The 26,736-nt window shown below is 43.6% G+C and overlaps 1 long non-coding RNA gene across 1 annotated transcript; it reads right to left on the bottom strand.

The window, feature by feature from the left end:
- Positions 1–3,161: 3,161 nt before the first annotated feature.
- Positions 3,162–26,043, bottom strand: LOC113944824. Its single transcript, XR_003526831.1, has 6 exons — positions 25,701–26,043; positions 22,979–23,197; positions 18,615–18,813; positions 12,025–12,261; positions 10,413–10,560; positions 3,162–3,345 (listed from the first exon to the last, which is right to left on the bottom strand). It is a non-coding gene; the product is annotated as an uncharacterized LOC113944824 (long non-coding RNA).
- Positions 26,044–26,736: the final 693 nt, after the last annotated feature.

Below are 26,736 nucleotides of genomic sequence, written 5' to 3'. Positions count from 1 at the left end.
TGACTGAGACTTTTTTGGTCACAGGGGATAGGTAGGGACTGTAATGAGATACAACACTGACCCTCGAAGGCACAGTTGATAGCGTTTGCCTAAATGGGAATCCACCTCCCTGGCAGACACTCACATTCACACACTCAACCTCTGCTTCAGCTCTCAGTCCTCCTGGTGAAAGTCTCTTGCAGATCAGAAAGAAAAGCGGGGCATGAAGGCAAACTGCAGTGACCTCTTGTTTTGGTATGTAGTGCTGTTTGGTTTGGCATTGGGGATATATTTAGTAAACCGTCATCTGTTATAATTCGTGTGGGGACAGCTCCCATATTTTGAGAGACGTTTGCTGTCCTGCATTGCCCAGAGTCCCTAAATTGCTCTGTCATTTACACACTGGTCTATTTTAAAAGCAGTGTTAGTGGACACATCCTTTCCTTTAAACCCACCATAAGGATCTTCAGCTCCCAAATGCTTGTGCAGGTTTTTAGCCAAGTCCTATTCTCCTGAGCAAACAATTTGATATTTATTTGTAAACAGTTTTCCTTAAACCAAGGGAAATGCATGCGAAATGAGACACTGCTGTGTTTCTGACCATGTGACAGACTGTCCCTTGAAGTGTGGCCTCAGCCTTCCAGAGGTATCATCCTTCCTGTGGCAAGCCCAGCTATTTTTGGCCATCGAGGCCCTGGTGTCAGGCGCTGGGGGACCTTCTGCTCTGCACGAGCACGTGGACCAACAATTCCATTCCATGCAGGGAGCCACCAGCCAAGCATTAGTGCCAGTCACAGGTTTGCTGGCTCATCCACTGCCTGGGGCTGACCACAGAGCAATACCTTGTTTGCAATTTGCAGTGGGAAAACCAAACATGTTATTTTGTGTTTAGCCCAAACATCAGCAGTCACCCTCACGTCTAAAGAAAGGGAAGGAAAATGACAAGAGAAAGAGCCTCTACCAGCACAAAGATGGGTTTAAATCACGAGGACCAAGGCAGTGCTGCTGTCACCTCCCCCCAGTCCCTGCAGGGCCCCACAGGTGGGACCCCAAGACCCCCAGTCTCCCCACATTTCTCCACAACTTTGCAGCCTTCCATCTCCACCCTGGGAATGTCACACCCCATGGCCAACCCGTCAGGGTGAGTTCACCCACCACCCCAGCTGCCAGCCCTGGAGACAAGCCCGGCTCAGAGGCAGCCAGTCACAGCTCCTAAGCTGGATTTGGGCTTCCTCAGCCTTGGAGGGCAACGATAACCCCTTGTCCCCTCTGCTGATCAGGGCTACTCCTCTCATTATCACTTATAAATGGCTCCTGACACAGGCCTGTCCTGTGCAAGTCCCAGACCTCTTACTCACATATATACTACCAAGACAGGGTTTTTGGGTGCAGTGAGGAGTTGAGCTGTTCCCTCCAGCTTTAAGCACCACAGGAAGCTGCTGGACATCTCCTGGTTGACCTACAGTGAGTCCCTGGCCCTTGTTCTGCAGAAATAAACTAAAAGCTTTTCCCAAATTTTAATTTCTGGAGAATGTCCACTGATACATAGGCTAGTGCAATACATTATCATGTATCATACACTGCTTGTCTTGAAAAAAGCAAGGTCAAATGAGTACACCTTGCAGACACAGCAGGAATTTTGTGGTGGTTGCAGTTCTTCCAGTAGTTGTTATTATTAGGGTTTGCAGTGCATAAAATCCAGGACTCTTCTGTGGCAAAGGGACATATCGCTGCCACCAGCAGAAAAAAGGATAAGGAGAGCCTGTGCACAGCCCTGGAGGTGTCAGAGGTAATGGAGTCATTATGGATACCTGGGCAGAACTTGTTCCTGACAAAGGCAGGCAGAGATTGGACCTGTTCAAGCCTAATTTGGCCAAAGTGGTGCTTGAGCCTCCTCAGTTTTTTTCAGGTAGAGAGAAAAGTGGTCCCAGAGAGCATCTGGAGGAAGATTGGAGCAAGAGTCCCCAGCAGAGCAGACATTCATGCAGATGAGGACAAGGCCAAAAAGGGGGAAAACATGGGTGTGAAGAGCGACAAAGTCCTGGCTTAGGTGGAGGGTGATGCAAGACCTCGCTGCTGCTCCAGAAGGCATTTTTGTCCTTCCCCGCCACCTCTAGCCAGGTGGCCTTCACATCTCCTTTCTATCAGACTGGCACTTGTGGGAGCCATAAATCCCAGCTTAAATGAGCTGGTGCAGCTGGAGAATGGTCTGGAAAAAGGCATGTAGTTGGTTTTCAGTTGTCTGGCTGGAGCCAGCACAGGGAGCCATGGTTGATGGATCAGAGAAAGGGAGAGCAGGAAGGGCACAGCCTGCAGCTTCTGGCAGCTCCGCCCATGTGGGTGAGCATGAGCCAGCATTTTGTCTGAGCTGATCTAAGTGGAGCAGTCACAGTAGGGTGATCCCATCCTGAGCTGCCCCAGCTGTGCCCTCTCCTTCTGTCCTGCACCAGGTTTAGTGATGAGAGGTCACTAGAATGAGTCAGCTCAACTATCAGATCCAACAGAAAACTAGGAAGCCTTTAACAGCAAGTGTGGTCAAACACTGGAATAGGCTTCCTAGAGGGGTGGTTGATGCCCCAAGCCTGTCAGTGTTTAAGAGGCATTTGGACAATGTCTTTAATAATATGCTGTAACTTTTGGTCAGCCCTGAAGTGGTCGGGCAGTTGGATGAGAGGTTTGTTGTGGGTCCCTTCCAACTGAAAGATTCAATTCTATTCTATTCTATTCTATTCTATTCTATTCTATTCTATTCTATTCTATTCCATTCCATTCCATTCCATTCCATTATAGAGGTGCTTTCTGGGATGCTTCTGGTCAATCATGTCAGGGTACTGAACAAATTTGTCCCACAGACGTATCACCACTAGATGCAATGCAAGGGGAGTAGTCTTAAATGTGTGGTTTCGTGATGTGGCTGAGCCCATTCACCTGCCCCCAGCCCCTGAGGGGCATGGTCTGTCCCTGTTCCCTCCCCATGGCACTTGTGGCTGGGCAGGACTGCGGCACTGGCACTGGTACTCACTGACCACGCAGCCACCTCACCCTTCAGGGACCTGAAGCAACCAACAGCTCATTGCAAGAAATAAAAACAGCTTCAGGCTGGGCTGGTTGAGCACCCTGGCACGCTGTGCTGGGGAGCACCAAAGCCAGGGATCAGAGGAGGTGGATGTGCTGTTGGTTTGATGCACAGAGCTGTACCCCAGAGCCACCCCCCCAGTGTGACCTTGCAGCAGAGTCAGAGCACAGCAAGAGCTGCAGTGCCAGCAGAAGGCAGAAACGACTGCTCCCAGGCAGATGTTCAGTGAACTGTCCCAGCACACCTTTCTGCAGCAAGATGCAGCACAGGGCTCCAGATGTTTCACCAACCTGCAACAAAGAGCCAGGTCAAGGTCACTCCGGCAATGCAAAACAAACTGCAGGCAGATGTGCATGAGCAGACTGCATTTCTATAAAAGAAAACAACTTTTAGGACAAAACTCAACTCTTGCTAGTGCAAGGAAAGGTAAGCTGGGTGTGGGAGAACACGTGCTTGCTGCAGCAATGAAATGGCTCATCTCCAAGTGCCAGATAGGCCCCCAAGAAGGCCCTGCATGACACAGAGATGCTGTTATTCCACTGCCACCATGGACCAAAACAAAATGTAAATCTCTCTGAAGTTCAAAGTATTACTCCATGCTGTTTTAATAACAAAGTTCACTGTGTAATTTGGCTCTGTGCTCTTTATTCACTTCAGACAAGTCCAAAAATGAAATGGGAATCGGGTAAGAGGCCAGAGCTGAAGTTGCTCATAGCTTATGTTTAGTTCCTTCCATTACACTTTCATTTTCAGTGCCACTAATCCTTTATTTTCGTGACAACTTTAAAGATCCATTTTAATTATAATGTAATGAAAAAGCTGAATCCAGAGATGCAGCTGCAGAAGGGCAATCGCCTCCTGTGCTTTGTATTTAGAAGAGGTGATTCACTGTACATTCCAGGGACGGATTGAAATGATAAATTTTAACAATGACAAAGTTCAACAATCAGGAAGTCTTAATTTAAAAAAACCCACCTGGTATTTTAAATTCAGTTTTACTATGGTTCTCCACAGTTATTTCAATTTTTAAAGAAAGATTAAGTTTAGTGACTGATGGAATTAAATAGATGTGACTAACCAGGAGGGCACCTGTGGCTTTCACTTATTCAAGTGAGTCTGTATCTTATATGCATTTATTCAGATTCCTAATTATATCTCAATAAAACTATTAGAAATGGTGAATTATGCTTTTTTTTTTATTTATTATTTTTCACTTAGGTCAAACTGGATGGAGGTTGAGTTGCAATTAAATATGAGTAAACAAGTGCTTTAAAATTTAATTTTAGTCTATAAAAGATCTTAACTGTCCTAAATACATAAAGGAAATGACACAGGACGTATTCTTTTAAAAAAATAATTAGAGTTAACTGATTCATTAAATAAACAAGTATTTTCTGTAATTGGATTAGGAGGATTTTTTCTGAATTTCAAGATGTCAGAAGTGCTAGCTCTCATCCTCAGCTGTCTCCCTTTCTTGGGTAAAAGGAAGAAAACAAGTTTTCCTGCTTTTTCTGTTGTCAATTAATTTCTTCAGCTGTCCTTAGCCAGGTAGCTGAATAAACTGGAAATAAGAAATACTCTTTCTGCCCTTGCAGATCATGCTCTTGGTGAAGCTTCATGCCAGTTCTGGCTGCTGGACCCTCCGACCCGACAGAGCACCGTGTGGGGAGATGGGACCACAACCTCCAGTGAATTCACAGCCACGTTAAACCACGTTAAACTGCTGTGGGTCATATTTCATTATAAATAGCCCTATTTCCAACTGAGTAAATGCAATTAAACATCTCCAAACATCTCAGTGGCTGTTTGGAGGGCGGTGCCCAGCACTGGGTTAGTAGGTGGGTTCCCATCGGCAGGACAGATCCTCCTAATGAAGCCAAAAGCAAATTTTGGTGCAAATCTCCTCCAAAAAGCGTTTGGTCCAGTGCTGGCTGGCGGAAAGGGGGGGTGGGGTGGGGTGTTGTCTCCCACCAGCCTGATAAAGGCCTGGAAAAATGAGGGACCTTCATTAAAGGCTTTTCATCAACGCCGGTGATTCGCAGAAGCAACGCTGACATCTAGTGGGGAAGCGCGTTACTCGGGCAGCAGGCAGCGAGCGAGGACTGGGGAGGAATTTTTCCAAGGAGGAATTACCACCGCTGTTGGTAACGGTTGGAAAGGCATCAATAATGAACATTTTGAAAGTCTGTATCGATGACTTGTGTGACCTCTAGTTTCTGGGGGAGCTGCTACCCGGCACTGAGGACAGCCCTGCTGTTTTTCACTCTGTTTTAAGCATCACGGAATCAAATCTTCTCATTCCAGCCTTAAAGCCGAAGGGTTAAAACAGCAGAAGGAAGGGATCTGTCTCACTGTTGAGCTTAACTCTATGTTTTACCCATTTTGTACTACAGAGATTAATGTTCAGTGCTTACATAAACACTGAACAGAGGCACATGCTGGATATTGCTCCCCTGCAATCATATCTGACAACAGCTGTGAAAGCCTGAGAAATCAGAATTTTTATGCCTGTAACCCATGCCTCTCTGTGCTTTTAAAGGACAATTTGCCAAGAAGTTGGATTAGAAGAGAAGTTAAAGGAGGAGGTGTTTCCCTCAAACCTGAAAAGGCAATGGCCAGTTTTATAGTTCTGATTGATAAGAAGAAAGATATGGAAGGGAATGATAAGCCTTCCATGGCATAGAAATGACTGTGAGACCAAGGTGAGTGAGCCCACCAGGAAAACCTGCTACCACCAGAGCCAGCAAGGAGAGGCTGAAAAACCAGGAGAGAGCTGTGCATTTAAGGTTTATTTTGCTTTCTCAACTCAAAGTGGATGAGGTCTACTCATAAGCATCCTGTTTGGAAAATGCTATTGCATGTCAGGACAAAGCCTTTAGACTGTAAATGTTAAATTCCTTCAAGAGCTAGCTTTCCTACAGGAAACATGGAGGCAGGGGCTTCCCCAGGAGAAGGACAGCAAGGTGGTAAAGGCAGGGCTGCCTGGGCCCACAAACTAGTTTTGAGCATGGATGAGAAACACATTAAAAAATCTGCTTTTCCAGGCTTGAATTATAAAACTTGTAATAAAGCAGGGCATATTCTTAGGGAATATGTAGAAAAGAATGCCTACTTTTCACTGACTTGAGGAAATTCCTTAAAATGAAGGGATTTCTATGGCTGCAAACAAAATTTACAAAACACACCCTGTCTTTTGACAAAGAAAAAATTTAATCAAGACCTTAAACAATGAGTTTGGTTACAGAGAGAGCTAAAGCATTCCTCGGTTCAGGCTTGTTCACTAAAACCTAGCTCCAACAGAGAACTCTCTATTGTTCAGGATTGCTGCAGTGCTCAGCCTAAACCTCAAGGTAAATACTTGACTCATGTTTTCTGCTCTGGGAGTGTATTAAATAGACAACAAAGCTTCTCCCCAAAGAAAAGGTCTTGTGTCTTACAGTATCCCTTTCAGCTGCTGCAGAAAGCTTGCAGACCCTGCAGGGCTACCTGCCTGACTTGGCAAGAATGGCAAGAGGGATGCTGAATCCTCTCATCAACACACTGCAGATGCTCATGGAAACCCTGGAAAGCAGGACTGCTTTTCTGAAGTGATTTCCACTGTGGTTTCCACTGTGGTAGCTTCTGTTAAAGCAAACTGTCTTCACGAGCAGTTCCCAGTATCCCAAGTTATTGCAGTCATACAACAGTATTTTCCTAATTACATTTCATTATCTTTTCTTTTCTCTCTTTTGTTTGCCTTCACAGTTTGGAGCTTTGTTAAAGCTTTATTGGGACCCTAAATTGAAACTTGGCAAAGCTACTCACAGACAAAGCAAAGCTGCAGCTGCTGGAAGAGGACAAACAGCGATCCCTGCCAGCACCGAGCTGTGTTTGCTCAGTAAAGTGGACTATGTGGAAACAGCGATGTGCATTGAAAAGGCAATCACATCTGCATTTGGCTGCCTGGTAGAGTTCCCTTCCAGTCCCCAGTGCCAGATCTAGAGGCTGAAAACCGATTCTCAGCATTGCCTCTTTGGTCAGAACAGTATCAGTATCACAGACACCCAGACAAGGCACACCAGCACCCACCTTAGGACTTATGGACTACAACACTGTGCTCTGCCTAACATGAATACGGAGGTGGTAAAGCTGCTGTCACCTTATGTGTGCCAGCTCATGTCACAGCTGGAAGGCAACCTTGAATGTTACTGATCAGACATCGGAACTCACTGCCAAGACTCAGAAATCTCTGATCTCCACTCAAAGTGACTAAGCAGCAGTGCTCCTTTTTTACTTATTTACTAACAGTGGCTTATTTTCATCCCCACCGTGTGCCCATAAAGCAAAAGTCAGTGCTCAAGAAGCATAAGGCAATGGAAGCAGAAGAGTTCATTTCCCAGATGTGTGTTCAGGGCTGTGCAGAGAAGGGCTGACATACAGCTCCCAAAATACAAGGCCCCCTTTAATGTACCCTTGCTCAAGGTTTGCAGTAGTTTTTTACAGATCAGTAACTTAGAGGTTCACAGAATCACAGAATGGGTAAGGTTGGAAGGGACTACTGTGGGTCACTAGGTTCAGTCTCTCTGCTCAAGCAGGGAAATACAGGTCATGCCTGTTTTCCTGTTATCCTGGTCAAGCAGCACTTTACTACAAGATTAGAATCACAGAATGGGTAAGGTTGGAAAAGACCTGTAAGATCAGTGAGTTCAGCTGTCAACCCAGTACCACCACCATGTCCTCAAGTGCCACATCCACATGTTTTTTGAACACTTCCAGAGATGGTGACTCCACCACTTGTGATTTAATTGACTTGAACAGGCTCATTTGTGACCTTTTAAAACTCCCCACAAATATGAAGGATGTGATGCAGAAGTACCAGGTGAAATTTGCTGACACACAGAACATAAACTTTTAAAAAAATTAAAACTAACTGATTCATTAAACAATGGTCGGAGAACTTGAATTGTGGAAGGGCAGCAAAGAAACTTCCCTGAAAAAACAGACAGTGAGGCTGTAATAGCTTGATGTAAGAGGTTTTGGGCTGAAGTACACAGGTTACCTTGAAGCACATAGGAGGCTGCTAGATTTCTACTGATTACATTTTTTGGTGATAGATGCAGGAAATGCATTTAAAGGAGGGATCTGCACCGGGAGAGATTTGGGAATTTGGGCATACTGGGAAAAGATACTGCAGAAATTTCATCAGACACCATTTGCTCCTGAGATTTCTGTGTTTCTCTTTACCGTCACCAAAGTGAATGAAGTCCAAAGCAGAGAGACTTCACAAAGTCATTCAAGTCTTTATTAAACCTTGGAAATGCAGGACAGGTGAGGCTGCTCTGCCTGTAAACAGTCTTTCTTAAGGGTACCAGCATGGTGTGAGACTTCCTGCATGACTGGGTGAGACTTGCTTACAAATCCCACAGTTTTGGGAAGCACATGAAGCAGTTGGACTGAGTGCACCCCCAGTGGCTGAGACTTTCTGGAGAGCAGAGGGCACTCAGCACACACGTGAGCAGGGCAGCTTGCAGGTTCTACAGTCATGCAGGATGTCTCAACCCATGGGAAGTGCTCCCGGAGACAGTCCACCGAGATTTTGGCTGCGACACCTCTGGAAATCTTTAGCAAACAGAAAGCACTTAAGCTGAATAAAGCAGTGGATATGTGGGAGCCTTGAGTCCACCCATAAATGCCAGTGTTTTCAGGCACTCTGGCACAACCACCACACCCAATCACCCAAATTAGACTCCTAGTATGCTTTAACGAGCAGGGAGAGCCAAATGTGAGTGTCCTGGGAGGCTTCCATGTGCCACCTCCCACTCCCACAGGTTTCTCTTCACCTTCATCTGGAAAGCTGACTAATTTACTCTGAGCTGTGTGTAATGTTTGTGCACACAAGCTGGGAATGCTGCTCCTCACAACCCTACAAATGGGGAACATTTCAGAAATTCTCTTCCCAGGTCCCTCTTACTTTTTGCCACAGATCTGTATCCCCCTGGTTTAGGTTCCTTTTTGCCTACACCCCACCTGCCTCAAGGATGCCTGAAAGGCTTATGGCCAAGTGCTGCAAAAAGGAGAAAGAAATTAGTGTCTTCAGAGCAACACCCCATGGAGCAGGTCTCACAAGGCAATTGTTGGATTACTTGTCTTTGCTCCCCACTCCAGCATCCTGACCTCCCTGGCTACCAAACTCCGTGTCCACTAGGGAATGCTGGTACTGGCAGATATTTTCTTACATGTCTTTGCTCCTCCTTTAGCTCAGTGGATGCAGTTCTGTCAGCTCACATTCATAAATGCTGCGATTTATTTGATGCACAGATTGGCACATTTTTGCGTTTACTACACGTAGTAAACCTCAGACCTGGTGTGTATTTGCAGATGCATTTATGTAATTAAACATTTAGGGGTAATTACTCTAATTGCCTAGCTTGACTTGCTAAGCCTCCCATTCCGAGGATGAAATTCATTTACCTAAAGAGGCTTCATCTTCATAGTCCCTTTCATTCATATCTGCCCCTTACACAGCTGAGGGCTTTGCCATATCCCCTTTCCCCTTCATTTATACCTGTCTCTTACACAGCTGAGGGCTTTGCCATATGCCCTTTCCCACACTGTGACTCCTTACATTAGATATAGGCAGTGACAGGGGCTGCTGGATCCTCAGAGCTGGATGCACATGTTACAGGTGGTCTGCACTCAGGTATGCTCAGGTGTGTTTGCTGGCACAGCCCCATGATTTCCAGCAGACATCTAACCCAGATGTGGCTTGGCATGGCATTCCCTTCTCCCTCTCTACATCCCCATTCAACAACCAGCACAGGCTGAAGAATCCTGTGAGGTCTGGCTGTGCAATGCTGAGCTAATCCCTCCGTGTCTGCAGAGCTCCCTCATCCGGGTGTTCGCAGATGAATTTGCAAACGAGAGAACACTCTGTTTTGAGCACAAAGCTGCAAAGACCTTGACATTATAAAAACCAAGCCTCCAGCCCGCGGGTTGTAGCTTTGCATTTTGACTATTTAGATAAGAACATGCTGCCTATTCTACTACTCTTTAAACAGGCTCAGGTTTAATCATTGATGTGCTGAAGGGAGATACACCTTCATTCCTGCAATAACTCTGTGCTGCTTGTGCTGAGGGGAAGAGTCCTGAAGGAATAGAGCTGTTGTGACCATTTGCCAGCTCCTCTCAGCCTTTCTGAAGGGGCAGAATTTCATGTGTCGCTCATGCACTGCCCTGGGCAGCCTCACCCAGCAGCTTTTTGCTGGAGGGTGAATTTTTGTTTTCCCAAATTGGATGGCTTTCCCGATTCTTCTCAACAGACATAGAAATTATCCTCAAAAAAGTAACCAATGGGATCCAGAACAGAGATAAGGCTTACCAGTGCTCCTCCTTAGCTCTGCAAAGGCACTGACTTCTCATGCCTTAAAGCCATAACACAATGAAGATTAAAATAAACAGTACAGGTGGGTGTTTTCTTTATGGGCTTTCTTCTCTTTCTGTTCTCTGGACAGCTGGACTTGGAGCAACTCCTACATTTATTTGGACAGGTGGAAAGAAAAATGGGGCAAACTGAATCATATTCTTTTGATTCTCTGAAATAGCTCTAAATGAGATTTTATTGTCTACACAGCATATATTAAACAGGCAACGATCCAACAAAGTTTCGTGGTGCTGTCTTTTGGAAAACTTATTTAATTTGTCAGTGGGTTTCATGCACCTACGATACATATTCCCATGAGTAATAACAAATAGCCTTTAAAGCATGCCACTGCACAATGGCCCAGCATGAGAACAAATCTTTCCTTGGAATTCAGAGGTACCGCTCCTGCCTGGCACCATTTCCCTGTACCACTAGGTGGCTTTTCCACCCAGTAGTTTGTATCTCTTAAAAGTCACTACAAGTACAAATACTTATAATATGAGTACAATGAATCTGCTCCTAAGTGCAACCATCAAACCAGTGGAAAGTAGAGAATAAAGCTAAGACATCCTTCAGCAGATGAATTCTTAAATTCCCATACATTTACACTGAAATCTTCACCAATCCCTTGTCTCTCCTTCTAATGCTTTGTTTCGAGTTAGTTACAGCCGGCTGCTGGCTAACTTCTGGATTTTGAACAGCATAAGGTGTCTGCTCAAATATATTCCTGTACAGCTATAGAACTTTGCAAAATAGTGTGTATGTCTAATTTTATAACAGACATTTTTGTAATTCATTAGCATAAACCAATTAGTAAGACAGAAACAGGATTTGTACTAGTTAATGTAATGCATTGTCTCACCGTGCTCTCAGGAAGAGTAAATCCACGTTTGCCTTCTCAGATATTTTACTCTTTTTTTTAACTTAACTTTTTATCTACAGATCTTTACTCACACCTAAACACTGCAAATATCTGACTATAGTATCTTTTTCAAGTAGCACTCAGTGTCTCCAACTCCCTCCAAACAGCAAACCCCCAAGAGGGTCATTGACTGGAGTACAGACCAGCGTGAGGGGAAGGATAAGGGTCACAAATCCAGTTGTGTTAAAAAAAAATAAATACCACCCTCTCCTAGTTTTTCAATAAGTTTTGCCATGTTGAGTAGCAAGTATATTATTGGAAGCACAACACAGCTGAATTGGACAGAGACAGACCTAAGACATATTAAAAGTTTGGCAGATGAACTCAAGATTTGCATTTTTCACTCATTTCAGATTTTTTTTTCCTTTCCTTTAACATTTAATTCTTGTTTTCTACTACAGAAGTGGTCATATATTCACTGGAGAGAAACACATGGAGCTGTGTCCTGACAAGTGCCCTTCAGTGGCATGAAAAGTTGCATCAACAGCTCTTTCAGGTAGAGCACAGTCACACACACAGTATTCACAGGCAAATTTAGGGGGGTTAATGCTGAAACTAATTTTGCACGTCAGGTAAGATTTCAGTGAGGAAAAACAGCTGATGGAGAAGGCTCCTGCTTTAGAAAACATCAGAGAGATGAGTTTGGACTGCATTACCTGTGTAAAGCTGCTTTCTGTCTCCAAATATTCAGCAAAGGTGGACACAGAGTCTGTGAAAAACACACTTGGAGCTGCTCTGTGTTGATGCAGCAGTACTTGCTCTTTGTTGCCATGTCCCAGGTGGCACCATTTCGATCTGAATCTCTGCCCTGACTGCAGCAGCTTTTTACACCCAACTGGTTTTCAATATGCAGCTTTCCCAGAGGCCTGGGATCAACAGAAGATTCTAGAGGGAAGAGGAGGATCATAGTTAAATTTATTGGAGCAAACCGGTGCTCAGTAAAAGCTGCAGCAGGGGAGGTTCAAGTTGGACATCAGGAGGAATTTGTTCATGGAAAGGGTTGTTAAGCATTGGAATGGGCTGCCCAGGGAGGTGGTGGAGTCGCCATCCCTGGAGGTTTAAGGAAAGAGTGGATGTGGCACTCAGTGCCATGGTCCAATCGACGAGGTAACGTTTGGCCATAGGTTGGACTCGATGATCTTGAAGGTCTTTTACAACCTCAATCATTCTGTGATTCTGCAGTGATACAGCTGAATAAATAAAGCAATTAGGAATACACGATGGGTTTTTTTTCATTATACAAGTGCCTTTCAAGCTGCCTTTATACAGCGTAAGCATCCATGGTATAATCCAACTAAAAGCTGTGTTATCACAGTAACCTGGTGCTGATTCAAAGTCAATATACTCTGCTCCTAGGAGGCTTTTCTGCTGGTGCTTGGCAGCACACAGATGCAGGCACGTGGGTTTTGATGGGATGGAGCACAAGCAGGAGCCTGTGGTATCTCAGTGATATCCTAGACCTACCTGCAGTACAATATGTAGGTGCATGTCTAGGCTGATCTTTAAATTACAACAATCCTAACCAAAACCAAGTTTTCATTTTTCATGCTCAAGTCCATCTGCTTTGGCCCGGCACAGTTTAAATCGCCAGGACACCATGAGGGTAAGCCCTGCCAGGCAGTGCCAGCAGTTTTTCCCTCCCAGTGAGTGCTGCTTATGTGGCTCCATCAACTGAAAGGCACTGGATGACTGGTAACGCTCAGAACAACCTCTGATCTCTTGGCTGTCCCTCAAGCTGTATTATCACTGCAAACACGCACTTCCCTTAATCTCTATATAATCTTCTCACAGACAGAGTAATTAAAAAACAGTTCCATGTCTTTTCCCTGGCTTCTTTCAGCTAAGCGTTTTGCAGCCTCCCCATCCCTCATGCCAACAGTCTGTAAATTTTTTCCTGTGATTTTATATTTTTTTTATCAAACTTTGTACTCCTCTGTCAGCTCTTCTCTTTATGCAGAACTTCTTTCAGGTGAAATGCTCTCTTTCTCCCTCTTCACCTCATGGAAATTATTCATGTGCCTGAAAAGTCCTTGTGGAAGCAAGCTCCGATCCCAGCCTTGCATGGTTTTTAAGCACTCCCCTCCATGAATTTCTATCATCTCTTCCTATCTCACTGTGCCCACAACCTGAAGCAGACAGTTGGGGCACAAGGGCAGAGGTGAAGTCTCTGTGCCAGGGCTGTTTCCTGGCCTGCCGCAGGTCTGGATGCTCAAAGGGATTTCGGTAGGATGGTTCTCAGTGAAAACAAGCCCTGGCAGATGAGGAATCACCCAGATGGTGATCAAAGTGACAGCCTGGGGCTGCTGTGGGAGGCAGATGGACACCTCTCCCTGCCTTGCCTGGCCCCCAGGGCCAAGGCCACCTCTTGCCCACAAGGGCCCTGCCCTTCTTCCAGCCCTTGGAGATTCCCACAACAAAAACTCTTGGTCATGGGAAGATGTGATATGCTTCCCATAGGGTTGGTGTTTCTGTTAGGTATTCCTCTGGAAAGCTTTTCTCTTGTTATCTTTGGGATCATCTTCTTTGTTTTTATGCCTTTGTGAAATAGTTCTGTGCCAATCATGGGACACTTGGATGCTGTGCTGTGCTGCTTTTACTGTTCTGCTGTACTTAGACATGCATAGGACTTTGACATCCATTTTCCAGCACAACAAACCAGTGTTGTTATAATCTGATATTCTCAATTGTTTTGAGTGTGGTGAAGAACCACAGAGGGAATAGTGTGAAAACAGCTTCTGCAAAGTATCAATTTTGTTTTATCAAGGACTGTGCTGGCAGTTTGTACCTCATATTTTAATTTTTCACGGTAAGGAAACATTGGTGGATTCAATGTAATAATATTTTTCTACATGAGTGCCAAGGTTCCTTTGTCTGAAATGCTACATGGAAATTATTCACAAAAGCAGGTATTCACTGGTAACAGCTTTTCTGGCACTTTTCATCAGTTGATTTACAAAGGAAATCAGTGCCCTTATTTCCCTGTTATAGGTACAGAAGTACAGAGAGGAAAAAGAACTTGATACAATGTGTGCCTCCTAACAACATGATGGCTTGAAGAGGTGTTACAGACTTCTGGCTCCTCTTGGTTTTATTTGGAGTTGAGAGCCCTGGAGGCCCATTAAACAACTGTCATCGTTGACCTAAATAATTTCTTTACATTTCAATCTATTTATTGTTTTTATAGAGAATATTTCAATACTAAGAAAGGAAGCTGGATCCTAATTCTATTTGCCCTAGTCCTACAGGCTTCTCAAAACTCATTTCAAACATTTTGTAACCTTGTCAAGGCTCAGATCTGCTCAGATTTCAGCCCTGAGTGCCATCCCTGTGACTCCAAGGAGATGTGTGAGCACGACACATAGAGATAAGCCCTTGCAGAATCACAGCATTGGTCAGTATTTTCACTGGAAATTAAACATTTCATGGTGGGGTATTACAAAGAGGTATTTTTTTGTAATTACACATTTGGGAGCATAGCATGACTGCTTTAATTTGGAGATCACTGGATGCTTAAAACCTACATAGACTGCCTTGTAAGAAATAACCCTGAAAGTAAAAGGTGGACTTCTCCAAGGTCTTTTTTTAAGTGCCACCCAGGTTCCTCCATACAGTCCTCCTCCACATATGTGTGAAAAGAGCAGTTGTATGAACTGTATGTGACCAAAAAAGCTTCTGAAACCAGAAGGCTATAAATGACTATACAAACTTTTTAAACTTCAGGTTTTAAACCATTTGAGCCAAAATACATAAATCAAGCCAGATTTGTTGAATACACGGCTCAGGTCATAAAACTTTTCAGATCATAAACCTTAGCCAGGCTTACACAGAATCTGACTTGGATTTCAGATTTGTGATTATATGCAGGCTTTCTTGCAAGTATTTTGCATGCCCTAGCAAATACAACTGTGTTTTGTTTTTCACAGTGTCAGGGTCCTTTGAGCACTAACACACTCTTCAGCACTGCTCTGAGGGGTTTGTTGCCCGTATTCAGGGCCAGCTCTGTAACTTGGGGCAAGACTGCAGGGAAAAGAGCTGTGAGAAGTCTCCTCCAGGCTGGGCTGTGTCTGGCCTTGTGCCAGATCCTGCCCTGGCCTCTTTGACTTGCCTTTCTGGCTTGAACATTGCCCTCTGTTACCCAAGACTGTGCCCCAACAGACACTGAGCTCTTTTGCAGTGAGCCTGACACGTGGCTTTTCCAAGCACCTGGTTCAGAAAACAAACTACACAGTTAAATTAAAACAAAAAAACTACCACATCTTCATTACAAGTCTTGCAGGCAGCTGTCTTTTAAACAATAGGGTCTGCCATTTGGGTGAAGTCCTATTTGCCAGGATGTCATTAACATGGCATGCAATAGCAGCATGATGATGATTAACAATCTCTTGCAGAGTTTAGGTGCCATTTCTGTCTAGATACACAAGTCCTGGTCCCATTTTAGTGAGGGCTTTGTTGGAGGGTGGTGATTTTGGATTGAGAAGGTGTTCTTGTTACATCTGCACCTGAAATACATCTGTTAGTCATTGTTACACCACATTTGTCTTGTTCTCTCCATTATTCTTCTGTCACACCACTACTAGCATGAAAGCCAAATCCTGCGGACTCAGCGGGTGGAAATTTCTCTAGGACAGGACGGGAAGTTCTATTCACACACTGGATAATACTCAGAAACCTGTGATTCTATCTGTGAAGATTTAAAATTTTACTTGGGCTTTGTTTATGATTTGTGTGAATGATATTGGATAATTATTGTCATTTTCATCCAAGGACATATGATATACACATCCTCAAGCACCAGTGTCACTCTGTGTCTCCAGTTTCCTAATGAAATCCATGTTCACTGGGAAAAATGAGGAAGAGTCCTGTACTAGGTAGGACTTACAAGCCATATCCCACAACAAAATGACTGTACTAAGGGAGTGATTCTCTCTGGGTTTTATTTTTTCCAGAACAAACCCAATTTTGTCCTTGTTACTGGCATTGTCAAGAGGAGTCAGCCAGTGCTTTTCTTCAGCTGGCACTTAAAGGGTGAGAAAAATAAGGTGAAATATAGTAACATGACCCTGGTACTGCCAAATGACCTGAAGTGTGAGCACTCCACCGGTGCTGGTAGGATTAAAGAGTGGGACAGAAGTGGTTGCACAGTTTGTGGCTACAAAAGCTGTGCCAGGCACACTATGCAAACAAAACCAAAGGGACTTTTAAGATTTCTTCTGACTTTACTCATAGGATAAGTGTCAACCAAACAAATGGAGATAAGAAGACAGACAGAGGTAATGAGTACAAGGCATATTAAAAAAGGTGTATGTGCATACATATGTATCATACAGAGGGGGACAGTAGGACAGTCATAAGGCAAAATCACATTCTAGAATGTGAGCATCTCTAGCCTACAAGAAATAAGGAGAAAAACCATCTGATTAGCCAGAAAATCTGCAAAATTTAAGACAAAGTGAGTGCAACAACTCCAGCCCCCTCATGAATAGTATCCTGTGTTCCTTTGTTGTCTAGCTAAGCTGGTTTGAAAAGCCCCTTCATCAGCTGTATGTAGCTTCCAGCACAATGAAGGTGCAAAACTACACAATCCTTAAACACTCGGGTTCTTCACTGATGAACCTACATTGCAAGTTCCTCCAGTCTTGTTATAAACATCTTTTTTCCTAAAATACAGTGATCAAAAGGTTACGCAGTCCCCTACTGCCTCCAAAATGAATAACTTCTTTAAAAAACGTGTGTCTTACTATAAATAATCTTTTATTGTTTGCCTTTCAGCAGCCACAGCAGATCACGAGGGTGGTATCAGAAGATGTACCGGCAAACTAACGCAGAGCTCCTGCATCCTGAAGTTATGCTTCAAGCACGGTTGCTCCACAGCTCTGTGAATCAGCAATCTTGTGTTCTTGGCCAGTTTCTACCATTTACATATCCTGACTCCAAATCTACAGCTGCATGACTTAGTTGCATGACTAATCTCACTGAACTCCAGGGGCAAGACTTTGGGGGCCTGCAATACAAGTGTTGCAACTCCCAATACCTGTGGAATCAGGTCACCTGATCAAGTGCCTCTGCTCCCTTTTCAGCCAAAGCAGTTAAGCTCCATCAGATGTGGACTTCCTACAACACAATCACCAAACTACATGTCCTGCTGGATCTCTTTCTGTTCCTCTGTGTTTTACAGACAGGAGGACTAAAACTCAGGAGGAGGGATGGAAGATGCAATTCCCCAGATTATGCCATAATCTAGTGGCTACAGCAGCCTTCTTAGTCATGAGTGGGTTGCATCCCACCAGGACAAGGTGAAACTGAATTGAGATTTCCACTCTCTACTTAACTACATGTATTAAGATATTATGGGAAGGAAGCTCTGGTACTTCTCTTCCCTCATGTTTTTCACAGAAGCCTCTGGTTTCTCTGTGAACAACACTGGACTCAGCCATATGAGGCTCCAACTGTGCACAGTAGTGTAGGTTTCTCCAGGTATTCAGGTGGAATATAGACCTGTCTTTGCTGTGTTCCCAAACCATGGCAGGATTCAATGGGAGCCTGGCCATACCAGTCACTGACACCAGCGCAGTCATGGGCACTCCAGTTTAGTGACCTGTGGAACTTCCAGAACAAATGAGTAGGTGGTAGGAATTTTACCTACTAGGATCAGACAGCTGCCACAGCAGAAGATTTATAGGTAGCTTTCTTGAACTTGGCCAGAGGAATCCACCTGAGTCCCATTTCCAGAGCCCAAAGTAAATATTGTAGAATTTACCCATCGCGACAATGCACTTATTTAAGGCCTTGAATGTTTGAGGGCAAGTCACATAACCCTGTGTATTTTAACTCAGCACCACAAAAATGTTAATTACTTCCTTCATGATGATATTTTAAGGGTTAATTTACATATGAGGAAATGGCTCAGACTCCCCTGGGAAGGGGTCACAGCACCAAGCCTGACAGAGTTCAAGTGTTTGGACAACATCCTCAGGCACATGGTGGGATTCTTGGGGTGTCCTGTGCAGGGCCAAGAGTTGGACCTTGATGATCCTGATGGGTTTCTTCCAACTCAGGATACTCTGTGATTCTGTGAAATGTCACAGACACCCACATAATTCTGAGCACTTTCTGTGTCATCAAGAAGAGCAGCAGTGCTCGCTCTACCCTGGGAGCGAGAGGCGGCAGAACCACCAGCTACATCCAAAATACTTGTCATACAGGTTCTGAATCGCCCTGGGATGCACAGGTTGTACTACCTGGAAAAGGGCGCAGCAGTAAGGCAAGCAAGTTGTTCTGAGTATCATCATGTGTGTTGAGCACACCTGCTCTTTTCCTGAGAACCTTCCCAGGACTGGGAGTATGTAACACCCCGAAGATGGAACACTGAGGGAGGTGCATCACTGGCATTTTCATCAGATTGGAAAATTGGTGATGTCGTGGATGTTCTCAATTCACCTGCAACAAACAGGAGCAGTGAATTAGTATTGGCTATCACAGGCAAAAGCTCTGACCACTAGACGTTTACATCAAAAATGGGCATCCTATATTGTTAAAAAGTGAGGTCTACCCAATTATTTATAAAAGCAGTCGTAACTGACTACCACCAGTAGATCTTGTATTGCACTGAATTCAAGGTATCTCACTTTTAGCCCTGCCTGAGGTGTGGGATGGAGCTTCAGAGCCATCTTCTCATTTGGTTTGTTATCAGCCAACTCCACACAGCTCTCTCATCCCGTGTAGATCTCTTCTGTCTGTCAAGGTATCTGCCTTTTCCATTGAATGATCCTATGAATTATGAACACCTTCCCTAAACTGTGGCTTCTCTTCCATCTCTGAATTGAAAATGAGCAAATGTTGTCAGAAATAACCCTAGGGAAGCTTTCACTCCTCCTACTCTAGTGGTGAGTAACTTGACACACCCTTGGACATGAATCTGCTCCATTTCATAATCTCGGCAATTCGGGATTTTCCAAGGAAAAAAGTCCAGAACTGATTAAAACACAATCTGTGCATTCTGAGGCAAATTCCCATCAGCTGTGTATCTTATACTTTGCATCCTGATTCTCTCATCATACCAGTCTGTCTTCCCTAGGGATTTATTTGGCATGTACATGCCTTGCTTAGTTACCTACACATGAACTTTTCAGCCTGATGGTAAGATTTGAACACGCTCCTCCCTTTCATGTCAGGATGCCACAAGGTAAACTCTCTGCTCCTGCTGTTCAGGTTGATTCCCATGCATTCCTTCTCATTCCTGTGGTGTGGGGCGCATCCCTTTGATGACTCTCAGGAATCAGAATGGGTCTGGCTTCTTGAAAAGGTGCTTTTTTTATTTTTGTTCCATGGAGCTGTAACTCTTAGGATGTGATCACTCTGATAGGAGTCCTAGGCACCCCTGCAACTCTGTGATGCCCTATGGAGAGGCTTTGTTTTCACTCTTGGACTGGGGGTATGGCCTTTGAACAGGGTTCTGCTGCTGGGGAACCAGGAGCTGGGATCCCTGTTGCTCTGACATGCTCCAACAAGAAGCCTCCTGCTCCCAGGAGTTCTCAGCAGCTGTTTGCCCCTGGAGCACCGCTGGCTTTCAGACACGGATGTAGCTCCCACTCCTGCACATAAAATTTGATCCAATGTGCAATAATTGCAGCTGACTCAAGCCAGCATGAAAGAGCTCATTCCTTTCTTAAAAGAAAAATACATTTAAGAGGTCTGCAGAAATCACAGTGATAAAAAGGCTGCAAGTTGGGCACGACCACCAAAGTCCAGACAATGTGTGGAAGAAGGAACCCTCTACTTCTGGGCTCCAGGTTGATGAAAGGCTGTGCACAAGTTTTGGTTGTTTTTTTGTTTAATTCTACCCCTCCTCTGCCGTCTTGCTAGTAATAAAATACAGCTATAAAATAAGGCAGTGATTGCACCCAAACACATGCAGGCACAGGTTAGGAACTTGTCACAGTCAAACAATGTGGATAATAAAGGAAAGCATGGGAATGAAGGCACATTATTCCAAAACAAGCAATTCTATAATTTAATTCCTGGTAGCCAGAGTGAAGAAACAACTTCCAGAAATGAGAGCTTCATGCCCACAACTAGGTAGTTCAAAACCCAAACTTTTGAAACAGCAGGAATCTAAACCTCCTCTTCTTTTTTTGATTTCTTGTTTCTGAAAAAGAGCAAACAAACCCCTATCCACCCACAAAGCAACCAGCCTCTCACCCAGTTTCCCAAATTCATTTGTTTTCAATTCCAAATCCTGGGACAAAGAGGCAAAAAGACCAAGTTTGTTTTGTTGCTTTAGGATTTGTTAGTCTGTTCGAAAACCATAGGGGTAAAAACTCCAATCTCCATTTTCTCACTACGCAAACAGCAGAATACTAAATTAAAAAATTAAAATTACAGGAACCTGGGAAAATGGAAGAAATGGAATTATAATGAAACTGTTACCCAATCTGTATCTCTTTCCCAGTAGTAAAATTAAGGGGGCGGTAATCACATGTTCCACTCCCTCACAGAATTGTTCTGACAAGCTGCCAATTAATGACTGCAAGACACTCTCATGCTGTAATTGAGGATATAAAATACCTTAAGATAATGTTTAAAATGGAATTATCTCATTTTTAAAACAATAGAAACGCACCTTAAACAATGTCGTCTTATCTGAATTATGTTTAGAATGGTTAAACACACGGATTTAGGTTCAGAAAAGAATGAAAGGACTATAACAACTGCATTCTAAAACAGCTCTACAGAGGAGACCCCACCACTGCAGTCTCTTGTATTTTCAACTTCTTACTCTTTTTGCTGTGGCAAATCTCGACATTGCACACCTTGCACCTGCATATAATGCCTAGTCACTAAAATCCTGTGCCTGTCCCAGATTATGTGCAATACAGACATGTGAAGAAAACACAAAACCCAACCCAGGCAGGCTGGGCAGACTCTGGAATAATGGGCACACTTGGCTCTCATCTAAATGAGGCAGCAGTATAATAAGAAATACATCTTGTGACATGAGAACATAACGCTGCTGCACCACCCGGACTAAAATAGCAACACACCAGAGCCACCTGACTCCATTCCCTGGAAAATCCAAGCTTGTAACTCTGAGGCAAAACACCCACCATTTAAACAAAGCCTGTGTTTTCTGCTTTTGTTGCTCATGATGCTATTGCTAAGTTAATGTTATTTGGGCCTTAGCCTTTCAATTTATCCAGGCTGCCAAGGGATCAGAATTCTGAGGTAACTAGTGGCCTTTCCCTATCATACCCAAATGCCACAGCATTGTGTGTGCACAATTTAACAGATTTACAAAGTAAATAATACAGGCAAAGTGTTACAAAACCAACAACAACAACAAAAGGCTCTCTTACATACAGAACTTTGAGCATTATCCTGCAGAAATAAAAGCATACCCAGGCTGAAATGAAATCAGGAGATTGCAGCAAGTCATTGAACTAATTTTTTATTCCAGCTGTAAAGTTTTAGCATACCAACAAAAAAAGATACAAGAACCAAGCCTTATTCTTTCCAAAATGCTGTATCTTTTTTTACCCATGCAGAATAACATAGTTGTTAGACCTTATCTAAAATAATTGGTTCGTTAAATACATTTTTAATAAAGACAGCTAAATTCTTTTAAGTTCCACTGAAAAAGCTTTCACTGGGATTCATGAGCAGCAACTTTTACAGAGATAAGCAACATTTTAATACCTGAAATCGCTTACTAAGAAAGTCCTGTGCAGAACTCAGGAATGACTGGGTGCAGCATAAATGAGCTGAAAACCCTTCAGCATGTTCTTTCTCCCACTCCTGTAACAGAACTTGTCCAGCTCCTTCACTGAGCTATTGCAATAGCTCATACGCAAGAACAAATTAAAACACTCTTGGGGTTTTTTTCCTTACAGCAATAAGTATTAATTGGAAATAAAATCCATTTTTCCTTATTCTCCCGGGTATTTTTCAAGACTTAGAATAAACCTTATAATAAATAAATTCTTGCCTTCTCAAATCTGGACACTCAAGTCACAAATTTCTTTAAAAGTTAATAATAAACACTTTATGGCTAGTACATTTTATTCATTTACACTCAAAATCATCTAAAATGAAGCTTTCCTCTGACTGTAGGCACTTTAACATCACTAATAATAATACAAAACACTAGCAGCCTTTGAATAATTATTTCAGTGGGAAAGCAGCTCTTCAGACCTCTACAAATGCTCCTTTCCGTCCTTCATCATGCTGGGAAATAATCTTAATTCTCTTCACAAAATGCTCTCAAACATATCTTTTGCACAAAAAGATGACCAGATTCAAGCTATTTCTGATGATGACAGAAGTCCTGGAGAACATCCTGCCACCTGCTTTAGTTTTACTAGGACAGAAAAACAACTGGCTGCTGCTGACTTGGATAAACTAAGTTGTTAAAAGCTTTACAAGGCAGACCCACGATGTTAAACACACATCCAAATGGACGCCAAGCAGGATGTTCTGCTTCAGAAAGGGACTCCTGGTGCTGCTGCTGTCACCCAGGCACAGGGCAGTGACAGCAGCAGCTGTGAGTGTGATGTGTTCTGCACCTCGTTTGCCATCGATTCCCACAGCTGTCTTGTCAAATACTCACGGCCTGGAGAACACGGCTGGTTTGCCAGGCATCCTTGGAATTGCCCGTGTTAGGGGTGTCATGCTCAGTCAGCCCTCGTGTGCTGAGCTGACACGGATCCAGCACAGCTCCGGGGCCATCTTCTGCAGATGGCACAAAGAAACAACGTTCTCTGTCGAAGGGCAGTTTTAGGGTGCACTCCACACTCCCCTTGGAGTGCCCACTGCAATCCTTATTCACCTTAAAGTGCACAAAGGTAATTTAAAAGCTACTTCAGTATTAATGTCATGTAATTTTCACACTAACAGTTCAAAGTCAAGTAAACAAGTTTCAGCCACACACACACACAAACACTTTCTGCTTTTTTAAGTTACCAAGCACATACCATAAAGACAAGTCTTGCTTTATCCTTTGTAATCACTGTGTTTTTTCCCCCCGTACAGTTATTCAGATCTCATTCCAGAATTCATCATCAAGTTAATTAACAGATTTCAGTTTGTTCTGTGTTTAAGGGGAGATTATTTGTGGCTTGACTCTGGGAAAATGCACAAAAGAGGCGGCAGCTTGTTTTTCAGCTCCTGTCTTTGCATTTTCTGCCCAAGAGCCAGGGAAGGATGTAAATTAGGAAGCACATGTATCTTGCAGGATTAGCATTTCTCAGAAGGCAGAGAAATGACAGCACACCTTCCAATCTCAAGATAGAAAAATTGATCATGTACCATTTCAAGGGTGGATTTTTTTCATGTTTCCCTGCCAAGCTGCTGATCTGAAATCTTATTTATATTTCATTCATCCCTCTTTCAGTAACAGCAGCTCCTCTGTTGGTAATATAATTGTTCATATTATAATGCCTCAAGTGAGGTTAAGACTCAACGATGAAAACATATGCCACATACAAATGTACATAATGTACAATATAGGAAATCTATCAGGATTCATTTGGTGCAGTTACCTGAGCACTCTGGATAATAATCCTCGGTGAAATATTTCACAATGTGAATATCAAATACGTAAAACTGCCTCAAGGCCAAGAGAATCAGAATGCACCAAATGAATTTTCTTGTAAAGATTTGCTCCTTCAGAAATTCAAATGAAAATGCAGAGAAATTTTTCCAAGTAATCACAAGAGAGCAAATTTAGGAAGGAAAAGGCTAAAACCCTTAGATATTGTCTTAGCAAGTAAGTTCTGCAGCCAAAAGCTTAATTCAGATCAGCTTTTTTATGGTGCATAAGTATTTTGAGGCAAAAAAAATTGATTCTAATGCTCATGGTTATTAATGAAATGTCTGCTTCTGGCACTTAGAATTTAAAACACAATGGTCCCACTAGATCACCCTGGTGCTGTGCTCACAGACCATCAGATTTTAACCTGTATTCATCCAATAACATAAAGCATAACTTCTGCTCAGCTAAAAAATAATTTTCAGAAATACATCTAATCTTCAAGACATGAAGACATGAAGACATGAAACGATGGCATATCCTCAGCTTCTCTTGGGAATGTATTCTGGTGGTTAACCATGGAAAAAGGTATGTCTTATTTCCTATTTGAATTTGTCTGGCTTTTGCCTCTGGCCATTACTTCCCATTATGCCTTTCTTCAATAGATAAAAGAGCCCTTTAATATCCTGTATTTCCCTCCAGGAATGTTCCTATACACCACAATCAAGTCACCTCCCAGTTCTCTTTCAGATAACTTTTAACAGCATGAGCTCTTAAAACATTCCAGTGTAATGCATTTTCTCCAACCACCAGAACACTTTGCCTCATTCTTTTGCTCTCTCTTCTATTCCAACATGCTCCTTAAAATCTGAAAACCAGCGCTGTATGCACTACCCTGTGACAACACTGTTGAGGCCAAACATGAGAGGTAAAATAAACATTTTTTAATTCCTTTGTTTATACATTCATTAATCCCTTTCTGCAGTGACAACATACAGGAGAGCCCTTATCTGATTGCTTTCTTATCTGACCCTTAAACCCTTCTCAAAGTCACTACCTTCCCAGGCTATAGTCTTCTATTCTCCAGTTATGGCCTCCACATTTGGTTCCTTAGATCGACAACTATATATTTTGATGAATTAAAATTCACTATGTTTGAACAGGCTGCTTCTACCAACTGTTCTCATCAGTGTCTCGTGCTGATTATTTACGATTCCATTAATCCTGGAGCCAAATTTTTGCAGCAGCAGCGAAAACTGTAGTAGGACACAGGACCTGCTACTGGAACTTTTTTAGACACCATCTCTTTCAACTAAGTGTTCATATAGCTTTCTTCTTCTTGACACCTGGCAGCAAATCCCATTTGCATGGGTTTATTGGCACAGCAGGCACCTAATGTTAATGAGAATATCGTGCAGCACTGAGCCTTGAGTCAAGTACCTCCTCAAAACAGTATTGATATCTATTTTAACCAAAACACTGTGTAGACTTGCATCATTTTCCTTCATTTCAACTTTTTATTAGCTGAATTCCACAAAAGATTTTTTATTTTGATTAAGATAACTATGAAGTTAACCAGTCACTGGGGTCATATTACTTACCCTTTTCAAAAATGGCACAAAGTAACATTTAATCACTTGTTTAACCTCCTAATTTTAAGGCAAGATCTGGAGCATTAGCAAACCACAGATCAGCACTCGTTGGACAGGCAGAAGCATCAGAGGGCAGAAGTGACCAGAGCTTGCATTTCCCATAGCACTTCCAGCATGGAAACCCCAGCAACTGTGGACTTTCAACGTACTTGTTTACAAACGTTCCGGTCCTGCTGAACTTCCAGCCTTGCATGCACTCAGAAGGAGATGTGGAAACCTCCTCCCGACTATGGAGATGGGTCAGGCACGACTCTGCCTCAGGCATGGCAGAAACCTTCCAAGCAGCTCCACAGCCCTGAGGGTCACTCACTGCCTAAACCGGCCTGACTGCTGGGGCTATGACCACTCACAGCCTCAGCTTTCCACCTCATGTTTACACCACCAGATTTAGGCTTCTGGGGGCAAAGAGGAGGCACAGGGCAGGGGCAGCAGGCACGGAATTTGGGGGTGCTGAGGCCAGACGTGGTGGCTGTGGTTGAGGGCAGCAGCAGCTCGCCCTGTGTTAGAATTATAGAGTCATAGAATATCCTCAATTGGAAGGGATCCACAAGGAACATCGAGTCCAGCTCTTGGCCCTGCACAGGACCTCCCCAAGAATCACACCACGAGCCTGAGAGCGTTGTCCAAATGCTCCTTAAGCTCTCTTCAGGGTTGGGGCTGTGCCCACTTCCTTGGGAAGGCTGTTTGAGTGCCCAATCACCCTCTGAGTGAAGAACCTTTTCCTAATATCCAACCTAAACCTCCCCTGACACAGCTGGCAGCCTCTCATCATACACATTTGAAAACAAAAGGATGTTCGAATTTCAAGTTCCTCCTGCCTGTAGGTCTACAGAAGGAAAGGCAACTAATTTACTGGGAGCCAACTGCTCTGTAAGTCTGATGCTCCAGCAAGTCTTAAGCTGCTCTAGGGGAGGTTCAAGCTGGATATTAGGAGGAATTTCTTCACAGAATGGGTGACTAAAACATTGGGCTGCCCAGGGAGGCAGCGGAGTCACCGTCCCTGGAGGTGTTTAAGGAAAGACTGGATGTGGCACTTGGTGCCATGGTCTGGTTGACACGGTAGTGTTGGGTCACAGGTTGGACTCGATGATCTCAAGAGGCCTTTTCCAGCCCAACTGATTCTGTAATGAGGAAGAAGAGAAGAAGGAGAAGGCTCCGACCTGCTCCCACGCAAACCCTCCACCT

This window comes from Corapipo altera, unplaced genomic scaffold (assembly GCF_003945725.1).
Source record: "Corapipo altera isolate COAL_440 unplaced genomic scaffold, ASM394572v1 23, whole genome shotgun sequence".
Taxonomy (NCBI): Eukaryota; Metazoa; Chordata; class Aves; order Passeriformes; family Pipridae; genus Corapipo; species Corapipo altera.
This window is presented reverse-complemented; position numbering and strand designations above follow the sequence as displayed.